Source organism: Panthera leo, chromosome B3 (genome assembly GCF_018350215.1).
Source record: "Panthera leo isolate Ple1 chromosome B3, P.leo_Ple1_pat1.1, whole genome shotgun sequence".
In the NCBI taxonomy this organism is placed as follows: Eukaryota; Metazoa; Chordata; class Mammalia; order Carnivora; family Felidae; genus Panthera; species Panthera leo.
Window position 1 is genome coordinate 79,774,627 of NC_056684.1, and position 11,130 is coordinate 79,785,756.

Genomic DNA, 11,130 nt, shown 5'->3' on the forward strand with positions numbered 1-11,130 from the left:
CATCAAAAAAGCTTTATTTACTGTGACAAATTAAACAAACTCATAAAGTGTTCAGCCACAATGGCTCTCAATTATCATGCAGTCCAAGTAATGTGGTGCAAACATATTCCCAGGCCTCTCTCAGGTATCACTTCAGTCTCGCAGCCCTTCTGCACATGTACAATTATAAATGGATCTTTTTAATGAATAGAACTGAAAGTCAACTGCTCTTTGTTTTGCTTTGGTGTGTGTGTGTGTGTGTGTGTGTGTGTGTGTGTGTGTGTGTGTGTGTGTTGCGTGTGTATATGTTCTCTAAGGTACAGCTGGATACGTTGATCATATTCAATTTCTTAATCCTTCCTTACTTCACAGTTCAACAGAGTTTTCCTGGCCTTTAATCAGAGAACTGCCATAAAGCAAAAAGGGGAAAATGCTATTGTTCCAAAGCTCATGCTCTGCATTAGACATGACTGTCTAAAACTGGTCATCTTCAGCCTCTTGTAGACAGTGTTGACTCTTTAATAGAAACATCACTAACCCCTGATGACTCCACATACAGCAGGTATAAAACAGTGCTTTTCTCTTTTGCTAGAATAGAAGGATAAGATTTGTATCCTCAGCCAACAGAGTGCAGCAGCAGAACAACTGCTTCTCTTTCAAGCAAGTTTTCTTGCTTTGGAAAAAAACAATTATAATTTCTACCATTCTTTGCAAAACAGGGTCTAAAATTCACTACCTGTGCTACATATTTAGGAAAATACATTCCCCTTCTATTCAGCTAATTTGCAAGGTAATGATTTGAGGTTGGTAGCACAGTAAAATGGAAGAAACACTGAACTTGAAACCAGATGAAGAAGGATAATAGCAACTAGTGCACGAAGCTAATAAGCAGCAGAATCAGGATTGTCTAACTCAAAAGCTTGCTCTCAGCTACTGTCAACAAAGAGGTTTTGCCAAGTTACTGAACTTACATTTCCTTATCTGCCAAGTATAGATAACTTGAGAATGTTTATAAAGGGGACTTATAATAAATGAAACAGTAAATTGTTGATGTCATTATGAATATTTGTTGTTTGGCCTCACCAAGAAAGCTCATAATGAAAATCTCATAACCATCATTTTTCACTAGTAGGATTCTATATCTACAGGCCATTAAATGACCAGGGAGAAGAAATTTCTTGGAGGACAAAAAAGTTTCCTCATCTACATGACAACTTAGAATACCAGTATGTCTTGAAGAGATTGTTATTCCAAGCACTTTGAGTGAAGAGTCAAGAAGCACTAAGAAATAGGAATGAGGTCTAGGGAAACTTCCTACTCTGTAATAACCCCATCAGTATTTCTGAAAGTGAGCCATCCTTGGGTCCCTCAGAGAACCCTCCAAGAGAAATGGAGGCAAAAGATGGCCCTTAGATTTGATTCCCTTTTAAAACTGAATCAGAGTGGCCTTGGCAAATTTAGCCCAGCGATTATATTTGGTCATTTCCCATTAAATTTCAATCCATAAGGCAGTCATGCTTCCCAGAGATAGATGAGAAGGCACCCTCAAGACAGGATGTACTAGTCCTCACCTTTTGTTTCTTGACATTTATGAATAAGCTGCAGTTTGTAGCTGAGGTCCAGAGTCACTCTGTTCCTGAAGGACTTTCATCCTCCTTCTACCTAATCAGTGTTTTTGTCTTCTGGACAGACATCAAGTTCAGACAAAAAAGGCTCACCAATAATGCATTGTATTTGCCAATAGGTCACAGCAGGGTCTGGTAAAGAAATCACAGTAGGAAACGCAGCTGAGTGTGGGCATAACAAAATGTCCTTTATTTACAGGAGCATAACCTGTAATATGCAATTTCAACATTGAGGTACACCATAGTGAGTCTAAAAGACTGCTGATTCTCTAATGAAAACTTTGAGTGATTCCAAAGGTCTAGGGTCTGTGCACTGGGTGATTATTATATACTAACAAGGCAATGTGATTATTCCACCTCAGAATATTCACAAAAATCAATGGCACACTTCTACGTCTGCCAACATTCCTGTCCAGGGCACTACAGTTCACAACTGTCACATAAGTCTCCTAATTGAAAGGATGACAAAAGATGGAACAATTTTATTTTTCACTTACTGACTTCTTCATAAACTACATCTCAGTTAAATGGCTCTCAGAGACCTATACTTCACAAGCACAATCCATTTGCTTCCTCCTCCCTCAGGACAATTATGAGATAAAATGAAAACAAAGACTCGAAACAGAAATAAAGCCTGAAATAAGTCATTTGTGCAAATGTAGAGATACACTAGTAATACTGAAAATCTTACAGCCTAGTCTACAAGGAACAATCTTATAGTTTTATATCCCATCAGGAAAGATAGGCACATAAGAGGCTGACCAATTTATTACAAACAGGTCTTTTTATGTGAGACTGATTGCAGAGATGTTACTATAACGGAGAATTCTGAAGAGGACATTAAAATACAGCTACAATGCCAAATGGAATAGTTGAATTTTTAGAGCTTTATTCAGACTGAACTTCTGCGTATGGAAGTGTCCATGGGTGGCCATTAAATCAAACTGAGCATCTTACAAGCCTATTCATATTGACCAGAATATGGTGGCTCATTTAACCAATTCTGCAAGTGCATATTGCAGGGAGGTAGAGGGGATATAAAGACTCTTCTAACACTGTACAGAGCTCTCCTTGATTACAATGCTCCCTGTGGGACCACAAGAGTTACTCACCACTCCCCAGCCCCCATTTTTTATGTTAAGAAATTCTGAACCAAGAAAGTGACAGTGCATTCCATTCTGCTTGGATCATTTCAGTGAGATACAAAGTCAGTCAAATCAATACCAGTTTGTAATTTCCCCCTTGTATTTTAGGAGAGAAAACTGCAAGGAGATGCATAAATCTGATTCTGCCCTGCTTCTAGGCACATACTTCCTATGACTCTATTATGACGATGTGCCTTGAGCTACAGTAGACACCCCAACTTCTTAGGGTCAGGGGATTGAAAAGAACTATATGACTTAATGGGGGGGGGAGGGTTGACCATAAGAGTCGATAAGGCTTTCCACTATTAAAGCAGGAGATGTCAATGCTCCTTTCCTTCCAAAATTCCAAAATAGGTGACTCTCCTAGTCTAAAATATCCATGAGGATCAGAATAAGGCTCACAGCTCTCTCATTTTCTCATCCTAATGGACTATGCTGTATCAGTCTACAATTACAATTGTAATTGTATTTGGTGAAATCTATGGAGTAGGCAAGGAAATGAAATAGTTTGTTTATTTTAAGGATATTCTAGAACTTAGAATTTAATAGAGTATTGGAATAGAGCCTCCATCAAAGGACTGCAGTGAGAGAAAACAAACTCATTCCATGCCTGCTGTCATTCGTAAACTCATTTGGGAGATATCTCTGAATATTTTCATGAGAGCCAAATTTTCATACGTAGAGGATGGATTTTCTAAAACTATTTTAATTCATTATCATTTTTAATTAATTAGGTAATGAATCAATTGTCCTGGAGAATACTGTTTTTATTTGGAAAAAAAGAGATGGGACTATAATATTCTAGTGCTAATTTTCTTTGAGGTTTTAGAAATGATTCTGAAAGCAGTATGAAAACTTGCTTGAGAAAAAACATTATTCACCCATACAAAATGTCTACTTCCTTAAAAAACACTCATTTAAGGTCTTACATACTTATTAAAAATTGGCTAGTGACCAGACTACAGAGTAGTTTACAACATGCAAGAGATATTGACTGTGCACCTACTACATGGTAGCCAGACATTGTGTTACACTAGGGGATCCAGAGGTGATCAATATATATCAAGAGGATCATAATATAGCAAGAAATAAGCCACAGAACAAACAATATTATAATGTGGTTGATCTGGGAGAATTGTACAAAGTGTAGGGAGTGCTTAACAATAACAGCTAACATTTACGTAGTGTTTTCTTTGTGTCAGGTTCATACTGAATAAATTAACTCAATACTTATAGCAACCATATAAGGTCAGCAATATGCATATGAAAGAGGCAAGAAAAGTTGTCTGAGGAGTAACATTCAGGCTGAGGCACAGGAACTTGAGTTGGTGGGACATAATTGAGAAATACAAGTAGCATATTATAAATGGTGAGTTAAAATGTTGGGTAGTGAGTAAATGGAATAGGAGCCAAAATGGGGCTGGGTATGTATTTTATCTATCTATCTGTCTATCTATCTATCTAAATCTATCTCTAATGTAATATATATATATAAAGCAGCCGGATCATGAAGGGTCTTGGATGACACGGAAAAGAGGTTAGGATTATCATGTAGATAATGGGGAACTCTTAGAGAATGCTCAACATTTACTTGAGCCAAGTCCCACCTAACAGTCAACCAACTAATGGGGAAGACTTACAAAGACAAAGGTAAGAGTTAAGTGCTAAAATTGTCCATCAAGTCATCAACAAAATGGAGTAAGTCTGCAAGACTTCTGAACACAAGTGTTTGCTTGGAAGAACACTATCTATACCTGGAGGCTTGGCCCTCATGGGAATCTAAGATAGGCCATTTAATCTCTTAAGGGAGCCAGGCAGTGTGGCCTTTGGCTCAGCCTCAGCCCTCCACTGAAGGTTCTTGGCCCTAACCATGGGAACTGCTTCCAGTCAGAACCAAAGCTTGTTTGTACAGTTAAATGAATAAATGTTTTTAAACTGAGACTCTGACTTCTTACCAGTCTGTGTTGCTAAAATACCAAAGAATAATTATAAGAGGTTTTCTAGTCAATGATTTTTTTTACTGCTATAACATTTAAATTAGACTAAATCCAGCTGTTTGAGTGCCCTCTGACAATATTTTTTCTCTCAACTCCATGACTGTTTTATCACTCCATACTCACTTGACCTAATCGGCACCATTCTGCACTCTAAAATGTTTATCCTGTTAAATGAAATTTTAATCTAACTTTTATAGCATTCAATTTCAGTTTCATCAGTCATCCACAGTGTAATATCTAATGTTTTAAAATAATCTAGACAGTTAAAAAAAGCAGGGGGAGGGGGAAGAATTGCCGTGTTATGAAGCAAATGATTAATTAAAGCAAATTAGATTCTGGCAGCTCTTGCTATCATTATCATGTGTTCCCCAACTCGACTAATAAATCTTTGTTGAGAATGTGTGCTTTCACAAGGTTCAAAAGTCACCTGGGAAAGGACATTATTGACTAATATTTTTGCATTGCTGTTAGTTTTATATTCTATTACCCTATGGAATAACAACTAATATTTTTCAAACATTTAGAGTACATTCAGGAGACTAACTGCTCACTGGTCAGAAGGAGGTTTAAGAGCAGGGGAAATGCAGCGATTTCTCTATCTACTCGAGTAAATTACAATTAACTGATATGGCTAATATGTCGGCAAAAGCTAGAAAATCTAAAATACGCGACACAGAGTGCCTGCCGCACAATACCATCCTCTCTGTGGCACAGTCCCTGGGATTTCAGCAGCTGCAAAACATTCTCTAAAGCACACAGCACAGCGAGAACAGCACAGCTCTCCTCTATTTCAGAGGTTTGCCTTCTTTCCTTTCCTAGTATCTGGCACTTCACATTGAGGAAAGTAACAATGCCGAGGAAAACAGCCCTCTAAATCCTACCAAATGCTGCTGCCATGCAAACTAGACAGTCTGCGTTGTTTCTAAAGGCACAGAAGGGAGATATTGACAGCTATTTCCAGAAAGGGACTACATACTTGCCTTTATTTAGGCTGCACAAAGTGTTACCACTTAAATCTACCTTTAATAATTTTTTTCTAAAATCAACTGTTGCATTTTTCAAACTCATACTGTTTATTGCTTAATTCTGAATGTTTTGAAGGATATTTCCTACAACTTTCCCATTTGCTTTACCTCAAGCTTAGCCAGCTGTGCCCTTTTTGCCAGGCAAATGCCAGTGTAAACTGCAAGCTCGGTTCTTTGCCGTCTCTAGTCATTGCATGTCACATTGTCTTAAAACTTCTCAAGAGACGGTGCAAATTTATTTGAAGTCTGTGATATTGTGATGAGTGGGGGGGGGGGTGGCTAACAGTTTTGAAACAATCATATAAATACCAGGAATAAATTTATTTTAGGTTTATTAAATACGGGGGAGGAAAGGAGCCTAATCCCCCAAAAAGTGAAATTTTAAGTTGTAATTAATAATCACATGCTGTTAAATATTTGTACCAGTTTTGAAATAGTGCAACCCATAAAACTCTGAGATATGGTCAAATGAAAATAATGTTGCTCCAGACAATCCTATTATGTTTAACCTCTACCCCCTGCCATAGCTTTGTAATAATTTTCATTCCTGAGTGGGTATGTCTACAAAACAAAACACACACACACACACACACACACACACACACACACACACTATACATTTAAATATGCACATATAGGTATCCACATTTTTTGCTCCTTTAAACTGCAGATTATGAAGTGAGCTATGATTACCCCTCCAAGTAATTCCCTATACCCACTCCCTCTATCATCCTCCCACTCGCCACATTTGAACACGTTTCTCTTTTCCTTGGGGCTCTTTTTCTTCTTTCCGCAGCACAGCTTCCTGGTGCCTCAGCAGACTGGAAAATAGCCTCCAGTACTGTTCAGTATGGCAGCACATCCCCACGGCCTGGGTGTTTTCTCAGACAGTTTTAAAATGATCCAGTATTGCATGAGTTAAAAAAAATTCCCCCTGGAAAAGCTAATTATTGCATGCAGATACTTCTTTGTGTGATCAAGGAGGGGACAATTTAATAGGCTCTGTAATACAACCAAGAACAAAATTGCTTTAAAGGAAGTCTCTTGTTGAGTGACAACTCTGTTGCCTGAGCCAATTAGGTCCCAATAAAGAGTGTTGAATTGGCTCCTGCTTTCTCATTAATTATGTTCTGTCACAGACATGGGGCTTGATTTAGCAATTTTGTATTACATTAAGATACTGAAAGGCCGGGAACAAATGGCTCACTCTGATAATAGGCATTCTCTACACGGTGTGACATTTACTATCCAGCTGTCCGTAAGGCAGCCTAGCACTTCAGTTCAGGGGTTTATTTGTCATTGCTTCAAAGGGACACTCAGCTTTTCACAAAAAAAGAAACAGAGAGGCTAATAGATAGGACAAAATGTACTGCTGATATGCTTTATTAGAGATAGGATGCTAGGGTTTTGCTAACAAGCTCATCCGTTGGGACTCAGCCGAGTTTGCTGCCAATCATCCTACACACAAAGGCACACTAGTTAACAAGGAGAAATGAATTACAGACACTTATTCTGCCGGTGGGATCACAAATACACCAATCTGTGAAAGAGGCACAAACTCCAGAGACAAACTACGTATTTGTCAATAACCTCCTAGAAAGAACCCTAGTAATTCTTTGAAGACCTTTGATTTAGCTTCCTTCTAAAATACATGTATAGGAAATGTTTTCATTACCATGACATTCTTTCTTTGTTATTTGTACAAATTTTCATCACATTAAAAACAGAAAACTGAGGAGGTCTGCAAATGTTTTAGTGGGTATCTATACAATACTTTTCATATCTCGCCACAGGGACCTACTATTTTGTTATTTCATTAAGAATGAGAGAAAATTAAAATTTTAATCTTTAGGTCTGAATTGAAATCTACCAATGTACTAGACACAATCTATAACTATACATATATATGTGTGTGTGTTTATATATATTCATATAGATATATCATGTATACCAATTTAAAGAACAAATTAGAGATCAAATGAATACCAAATCCTTCTGATTAAATAACTATATGACTTTTTATCATAAAAGTGTATATATGTACCCCTATGTATCTACAAACACATCTATAAAATCTTCATATGATACACATATTTGTACATACAGATATGATTTCACAATGCATAAATATGAACCTAAATCAACTTCTGTATATCAAATATAGTGAAATATTTTATACATTTTATTTATGAAAATGAGCCAAATGTCTGACCATGGCATTGACCAACATTTTGCTATTTCTATTATTTAAACATTCTCCTGCAAACATATCATAGAGAAGGGCCTATCGTTGATTATAAAAAACAATAACCTTCAACTCAAGTTTATCTACTGACCACATGAGATTAATCAAATCTGAATATGTCATTTGCAGGTTAATTACAAAACAGCTCTCCAAAACTCTCCTACAGACAATACACTGTTCATCTGATTGCAGTCTGCATCAAATTCATTTAATTTATTCTGCCCGCCATTTTGGATTATAGCAACTCAAGCCTCAACTATAGAAGGTATAAAAGGCTAAAAAGAATAAACAAAGATTAATTCTCTGTGCTCAGATAGAATATCAAAGGATGTGAAGATCTGTTGTGTTCAGTTTCAACCTCAGGAAGAATCCATCCCTCCATCTTTGCTGCTTTTACTCTTTCATGAAGCTCTACCAATTGATAAAGGCATCAAGGGAGTAGCATAGTGCCCCCATAAGGAAGCTTCTTTTGTCTTTTCCTAAGCAATTCCCCATATGGGCCCTTAACTTCCTCTATTTACCTCTTAATTCCTCTGAATTTGAGATCCTAAATAATTCTTTATCTTTGTTGACCTACTAATAATTCCAGGGAAAGGAGACCATGAAGCAAAGATGTAGGATAACTATAAGCCCCAGATGTGTGTGTGATACATCCTTTTCTTCCTTTAACCTTCACCAGCAGAACGGAGGGGTAATAATTATTTGTTTAAAGAAGCATATCTTATTTAATGTAATCCCTAAACATTGTTTTCCAATTTCTAAGTATTAAAAAAATAATTTTTGATAAGGCATGCTCCAAATCATGTCCTTCATTTTAAAATTATGCCTTAAAAATCAAAGAGGAGGAAAAAATCATGTGAAAATACAGTGCAAATTTTCTTTCCATTTTCCCACTCCCCCAAAAAAATCATATGCAGGAAAGCACTTGCACACTATTTCTCAACACCAATATCTGTAAATTATATATATTTTTTAAATGTGTACTGAACACAGACTTAGTTGAAAGAGCTTAGAGAGTCTAAGGGAAGCATGAAATACTTTTTTGCCTGTCTAAAATTTGCCATGTTGCTATTTTAGAAAAGCCTTTGCAATAAATAATATACATAATAGAGGCAAGAATCATTTTATCCTCACTTAGCAGGAGATTTATCTTCACTACTGAGGTACTCCTTAAGGTTGAAATCTTTCAAAAAGCCTGAGCCCTCCTCAGGCTGAAGCAAAGGTATTTATATAGACATTAAGTATTTATGCTGCAATTTATACTTTCAAAGCCCTTTGTAACCATTCATTAGTTCATCGAAATAACTTCCTTCTGAAGTATGTGAATGCTTTGATTCCCAGGCAGAGAGAGTTGGGTTCAGGGAAGTGACTGACACATGGCATGAAGGACTTAGGTCATACATAAAGAATGACTGTATCTCACAGTGGGTTTCCTATGGGTTTTATGGAAACTTCTTCAAATCAAAGACTAGGGTGGACCTCTACAGAAATACTTTAGTTGTGACTTTGTTATGGTTTACCTGCAGGCAAAGGAACTGAGCAAATGACTCCAGCTCTTACAGCCTTAGCTTTTATTTCCTCTTGGGACATTTATGTCCATAGGATGGTTTAGGAACAGGCTAAAAATCAGAGGATAAAACTAATATCTACACCTAGATATCATGTCTTGCTAACACAAAATATTATAAAAGGATAGCTGGGGGAACTGTGTCTTTCAAAAGGTTTTCTTGGAAATGTCCTTCCCGGTTATGTCAAGGTAAATGTAGAGAGCAGACCCCTTGTGTAAGCCTATGTTTATCTTGAAAGATCCTACTCTGTCACACCATTAGCTTCCTACTAATATGCTGATTCTACATCTACTTTCTCACTTAACAGTATGGAGTTTGAGTCCAAAGATGGCTTCCACAATTCCTTTCTTCCTCCTATGTTCATGTGATCTCTAGCATCTGGGTTGCCTGCAACTGCTTTGACCACTAGATATAGAATAAGTGATGCTGTGCCAGTTACAGACCCAGCTTTTAGAAGGACTGGCAACTTCTGCCTCCTCTTAGAATGTTCACTCCGAGGCACTCCCTTGTAGAGCACTCAGCCTCCGTGTAAGAAGTACAAGCTCCTCTGAGAGACAGAGACCACATGGAAAAGGACTTAGGCACCAGACAATGGAATGAAAACAAAAAACACTTTGGACGTTTAGCTCTGTCACACCTTTAGGTGACTCCATCCCTAGCCACCATCTGATGGCAATCACCCAAGAGATGCCCAAGTTAGAACCAAGCTGAGCTTCATGAATTCTCAGAACTATGATATCATAATAAATTATTATTATAAGCCACTAAGTTTTGGAGTGGCTGGAATTAGATTACCAGAATAACCACTGTCAATGCTGTCTTCCCCATATCCCTGTGTCTTTACAGAAGTATGAGAAAAAAAGCAGAAGCTGGGCTGAGCTAGGCTAAGCTAGAAGAATAGGGCTATTAGGAATTGGCAGCATCATATGGAGGACTAGAATCAGTCTTGAGAAAACTTATAACCTCCTCCAAGTATCAATTTTCTTATCTATAAAATAAAACTAATAATATGACCTCAAAGAATTAGGAAGATTTAATGAACTATAATGTGAAGCACCTACACAGTGCTAAGACAGGCAGATCTTCCATAACATGAACTGTTATCATTATTGTTATCCTTATTAGTATTGCCTAAGCATGCTAGACTCTTTCAAATATCTGATCAAGCCACAAGTCATTACCCTTTCCCACACTTCCCTCAGACTCATTAAGACAGACATCCAGAAGACATGATCCCACTCCTAGACCATAGCTAATTGGACTAGAAGGAGACAAGAGAAGCCAATTCATTTCTCTGTGTAGCTCTAATGACACTGGGTTAGGAAAAGAGCTAAAAGATGTCCAAATTTCACCCTGTGGACTGAAAACAGAGAAAATCACACCAGAGAGAGACTGAATACTAATATGAATATGAATTTCTTAGAACCCGAATGGTTTTCCAAGCTGTGCTTCATGGCTCCCAGACCCAACTATAATCCTTCTTTGGGGTATTGTAGGATGCACCTATATCCTTATGATATTGTCCCCTTTTCTCTTGATCCAACTT

General features: G+C 37.4%; 1 long non-coding RNA gene across 1 annotated transcript in view; it reads right to left on the reverse strand.

Moving 5' to 3' along the window:
• LOC122222420 overlaps positions 1-1,635 on the reverse strand; it is a 63,060-nt gene extending 61,425 nt beyond the window's left edge. The window contains exon 1 of the long non-coding RNA XR_006203747.1: positions 1,551-1,635. This is a non-coding gene — a long non-coding RNA (uncharacterized LOC122222420). The remainder of the gene's footprint in view (positions 1-1,550) is intronic.
• Positions 1,636-11,130: the final 9,495 nt, after the last annotated feature.